Source organism: Apium graveolens, chromosome 9, assembly GCF_009905375.1.
Source record: "Apium graveolens cultivar Ventura chromosome 9, ASM990537v1, whole genome shotgun sequence".
Classification (NCBI taxonomy): domain Eukaryota; kingdom Viridiplantae; phylum Streptophyta; class Magnoliopsida; order Apiales; family Apiaceae; genus Apium; species Apium graveolens.
In genome coordinates, this window is record NC_133655.1 from 10964124 (window position 1) to 10970123 (window position 6000).

Sequence of the window (6000 nt, forward strand, 5' to 3'; positions counted from 1 at the left end):
CTTCATCTTCACCTTTGTCTTCAATTTCTTTCTGTTCTTCAACCTTACTTGACTTTAGCTGTTTTTCAAGCTTTGCTTGTGCTCTTTTGTCAGTCTTTAGCTGTTTGGCTTCTTCCTTCAACCTTTTGGTTTCTTCCCTCTTGGCTATTGAGAATTTTGGATGTCCTTGCATCACACATATGCTCTTTCCCTCTCTGAAGATAATAGCCATGTTTCTCCTTACAGCCTCATCCATGGTCTCTTTGAGATATGCAATACTTCTACCTAAAAGCTTGTCCTCATCAGCTTTTGGAAGAGGAAAATCCACCTCTTTTAGAGGATTCTTTGTAGAGTCCTTATTGGATCTGTTGTTGGGCTTGAGAACCATAGGTTGCAGATCTTTGGAAGAAATTTCTCCATCCTTATGCCTCCCTACTGCCTTGAGTTCCATAATAATTGATTCCACTTTCGTGTTATGCTTCACAGATTGTGATTGAGAAGTTGTAGAACCAAATATTAGTTGCATCTTTTCATCAATCTTCTTCCTTTGCTCTTTGACTTGCAATTCAGCTGCTGCTATCTGGATTAGATCAATTCCATCTAGCTTTCTTTTGACTTGAATTGGTGGAGAAGTTGTGATGACAGGAACTAGCACTTGAGAAATCTGAACTGTTGTAGATGGCTCTCCTTCCCCTTCCCCTTTATTCTCCCCCTTTTTGTTATCATCAAGGGTAGGGGTCAAGCCTTGTGCTTGTGCCAGCTGCATGAGTAGATTTATTTGAGTTTGTTGATTCTGAAGAATGGTGACCATAGAGTCTTCAATGATTTGAACCCTATCTTCCAATCTGGCCAGCCTCTTGTCAGCATCAGAGGCCTTCCTCAGTCTCCCCAACAAATCTTGCATAGTACCATAGGGTATAACTGAATCCAATTTCTCAGCATTGTAGGATTTCAGATCAGCAATGTCCAGCTTGAGCTCATCCACACTTAGATTTTGCTGGTAATGCTGCAACTGCAAGAGATGCAGAGAGTCCAGATGAGCTTGAAGAATTGCCTTGGTACCAGCATCCTGAGTCTCCTGAATGGCCTGCTGAATTGTCATGACTTGTTTGACCAAAGTGACACCAAACTCTCCTGGTGTTGATGGTTTTGCCCATGCCCATGCAGGAAGATTAGGAACAAAACTTGGGCCTGCTACTCCCCCTAAGTTCATGCTCTCATTCAAAGAATTAGAGTCATCATCATTAGAATTTACTCCAAATTCTTCAGATGGCTCACCAGCTTGAGAAGGCAGCCTGTTGACAGCAGCTTTGTCTCTGAGAAGAGATTCTGAAGTGTGTATAATGTGTAGTGTCTGTTCTGCCTCCACATTGCCCTGTGCAGCCAATAATTGATAGGCTGAAACAGGGTGAGTAAAAGTGTCAGCATCCAAGGAAATGTTATCAATGACAGCTTTGTAGTGTTGCTGAAATTGTCTTTCCTTATCTGCATCATCCACTTTCATTAACTCACTAGCAATGGCTGGATCCACCCTTATAGCTTCTGTACCTGCCTTTCTCTCAATTTCTCTCTTTTCTTGCATCAGGGGCTCCCCCTGGCTCACACACACCCTCACACCCTCACCTTCACCTTCTAAGGTGGCACTCCTCTCACTTACTTTTGCCATGCTGGAAGAAATAGCATGCATTTGGTGACGCTCAACCTCTCCTTTTGCCTGGGAGCAACCCAACCTCTCACTCAAAAAATCACTCCCTTCCCTCAAGCCTAAAAGTGATTGTACAGTTGCCATGTCCTCTACAGTTGGAGTTATTTCTGTTAAGTGTGTAGAGGCCATCAACAGATAGGGAGTATCCGTTGAAGTAGAAACTGATGGTATCAACGGATAACTGCTGTTAAGCTTATCCGTTGAAGAACAACCACTTGTCAACGGATGAGAGATATCCGTTGAAGAAGGAAATGATGTAGAGATAGAAAGTGATATATTTGTTGAATCTGTGTAGATTGATTTTAAGTGTGGTGACACAGATTCTGCAACTACATCTGAAAGAATTGGCTGATGATCCAACAAATCATCTAAAAGATGATGATCACCAGGTTTTGTGGGCTCCTCCCTGAGTTTTAATGAGGGAGAATCAGGAATTGATGTGAATATCATATCCACATCCAGAGAGGGTGTTGGAGAGTTTGAGGAATGATGTGTTTCTATATTGAGAGAATGGGGCTGTGATTCCACATTTGCTGGAATCACATCAAGCTGAATTTGAGAAGGCACAGATACCGGTGGATGTATCTGTGCTGTGTGTGTCCCTTGTGTGGAAACTAGGGTTTTGGCCTTCTTCTTCCTTAAAAAGGCTTGAATTCGTGAATGTGTAGCTTCAGTGTCCCTCCCTCTTTTGTTCTGTGTTCCTGGTTGGGGACTATTTTCAATAGTTACATCCTTTTGGGAGGATGCAACTAGGGATGTGCTGGACTCTTTTTGAACCACTACAGTCTTTTGAGAGACTGTGGCTTGGCTGGATTGGGTACCACTCACCTCTCCCACCTTATCCTGGGGGGGCTTTTTGATGTTCACCCCTCCCCTCACCACTCACACCCTGTTCACTCCCTTCAGGGTTTATGGTAGTTGTTACAACTGTTGTCTTTTGAGAAATAACAGAGGTAGGTTTCTTTGACTTGACTTTGGAGATTTTAGATTTGGTGGCTTTGGTAGGAGCCTGTTTGGACAATGACACAGGTTCCATAGCCACACTAGAAGGCAAAGAAACATTGGGGTTGGAAATAGTAGGAGTTATAAAAACATTTACCTCACTTACCTGTGGTGCATTCATGATTGGCAAGTATACCAATGGCACCTGGCTGTTGAGGTTCATTCTCAAAAGGTCTGCAAGGACCCTTTTCTCTTGTGCCCAACATTTGAGTTTATTATTCTCATTGGATATAACCAAACCTTCAGCAACATGGTTAGCCAATAACATAAAGAATCTAGCAAAGTAGATGTTATGTGGTCTATTAGCTTTGTTACCTAATCTGGAACCTAATTCTAGCATAACACAGTTGCTAAAATTAAAGTACCTATCAGAAACTAGCATATAGAGCATATTAACAAGAGATGAAGTGATAGCATCAAAATTGCTAATCTTCCCAGAGAAAACCTTAATAAAGGCATCTCCAAGAAAACTCCATTCTTTCCTAAGGTCTTTCCTTCTAATACTACCTAAACTAGCAGAATCAAAAGCATAGCCTATGGAATCTAGCATAGCAGAGACATCTTTATCAGTGTGTGGTGTCATGGCATTATTCTCAAGCAACTTAAAGCAAGATTATAAATCATCACAATTAATGCAATAGTCCTTACCTTTGAGAGAGAAGACAATAGTCATATCTGTGGAGTTGAACACTGTAGTTGTCCAAATCTCCTCAATCACTTCACAGTAGATGGTTGGGGCTTCCAGCATTGCATAGCTCAGTTTACAGTTCTTGATGAAGTCCATCATCTTGTGATAATCAGAATGGGCTTCCTTCTTTTCAACCAAGACTATGAAATTGTTCTTTTCATAAACAAATCCTGTTTGAGACATAATTTTGACTACTGGTGCCATTGTTGTGAGTAGAGGTTGCAGAGAAGAACTTGAGAATTGAGAGAGAAAGAGAATGATAATTGCAAGAAGAGAATGATAATTGCAAGAAAGCGTAAAGTGAAAATAAGAATTCAATTGGGCTTTTATACTTTCTTGAATTAAAACACAAATAAAATAATTAAATGATACTTTTAAGTAAGTGAAAGCCGTTCATGAATAAATGAAACTGTAGAAATTCTGAAAACTACCGTAAATACAAATACATACAACACTGTATATCTGTATCAACGGTTGAGTAAAAGAATCAACGGCTGTGACTCACTGTCGTGACACATCAACGGATAAGGTAAATAGTTATCCGTTGATGAACAACCCTATTTTATCCGTTGAAGGATAAAATTACCAGAAATGTATTTGTCTTTCAACGGATAATGAATATCCGTTGATAGAACAATTTTGGCTTTCAACGGATAGGGAATATCCGTTGATAGGATAAGTCTTGATTAAAGCCAACTTTGTTCTTGCAGCAAATTCATTTCAGGCTACAAGACAGATTACATAGATGACATAGATTATGAATAGTTAAGCATACCTAACTCACTTACTAATCTTGTGAATGTTGATTCATCAAGTGGCTTGGTAAATATGTCTGCAATCTGCTTTTCACTTGGAACAAAATGAAGTTCCACTGTACCTTTCATCACATGTTCCCTAATGAAGTGGTACTTGATATCAATGTGCTTGGTTCTTGAGTGCTGCACTGGATTTTCAGTAATGGCAATGGTACTTGTGTTGTCACAAAATATTGGAATTTTGTCAACAGTTATACCATAGTCAAATAACTGGTTCCTCATCCACAGTATTTGTGCACAGCAACTACCAGCTGCAATGTATTCAGCTTCAGCTGTTGATGTGGAAACATAATTCTGCTTCTTGCTGAACCATGATACAAGCTTGTTTCCTAAAAATTGACAGGTGCCTGTTGTGCTTTTCCTGTCTATTTTGCAACCTGCATAATCTGCATCTGAGTAGCCAATTAGATCAAAACCAGACTCTCTAGGGTACCAAATTCCTAGATTTGGAGTCCCCTTGAGATATCTGAAAATTCTTTTAATAGCTACTAAGTGAGATTCTTTAGGGTCAGCTTGAAATCTAGCACAGAGACATGTAGAAAACATAATATCAGGTCTACTGGCAGTTAAATATAAAAGTGAGCCAACCATGCCTCTATAACTTGTAATATCCACAGACTTTTCAGCCTTGTTTAATTCAAGCTTGGTGGCAGTGGCCATGAGAGTTTTTGCAGGTGAACAATCCATTAAGTCAAACTTCTTTAAAAGATCATAAATATATTTAGTTTGACTAATGAAAATTCCACCACTAACTTGTTTAACTTGTAAACCAAGAAAGTAAGTTAGCTCTCCCATCATGCTCATTTCATATTTACTTTGCATTAATTTAGCAAACTTTTTACAAAGTTTATCATCTGTAGATCCAAATATAATATCATCTACATAAATTTGTACAAGTATCTTAGAGCCATTAACATTTCTAAAGAAGAGAGTTTTGTCAACAGTACCTCTTGTGAAGTGATTATCTAGAAGGAACTTTGATAAAGTCTCATACCAGGCTCTAGGTGCTTGCTTTAGTCCATAGAGTGCTTTCAACAGATAATACACATGGTCTGGAAAATTTGGATCTTCAAAACCTGGAGGTTGGCTTACATAAACTTCTTCCTCCAATTCCCCATTTAGAAATGCACTCTTGACATCCATCTGATAGACTTTGAAATTAGCATTAGCTGCATAGGCTAGAAAGATTATGATGGCTTCAAGTCTTGCAACTGGAGCAAATGTTTCATCAAAATCTATTCCCTCTTGTTGAGAATAGCCTTTGGCAACCAATCTGGCTTTATTCCTTATGACAATGCCATTTTCATCTATCTTGTTTCTGAATACCCATTTTGTGTCAATATAACTCTTGTTCTTTGGCTTGGGTACCAGCTTCCACACTTTGTTCCTCTCAAATTGGTTTAGCTCCTCTTGCATAGCTAAAATGCAATCTGGATCCAAAAGAGCTTCTTCCACTCGCTTAGGTTCCTCCTGTGATAGAAAGCTACTATACAGACATTCATCTTGAGTAGCCCTTCTAGTTTGTACTTTAGATGTAGCATCACCAATGATCAGTTCAAAAGGGTGATTCTTGGTCCATTTCCTTTGAGGTGGTAGATTAGCCCTTGATGAGGTTGCCTCAGTATTGTCATGATGTGAGATAGAATGTTGATTTGTTGAAACTCCCCCTGAGTTGCTGATCCTTTGAAAGGAATTGGGAGTTCTATCAACTGATGAGGTGAAGTGATTATCCGTTGACAGACTGTGATCAACGGATGCTTCGTTATGAACTTCAACAGATGATGCACTTTATCTTTCAACGGATGCTGCAT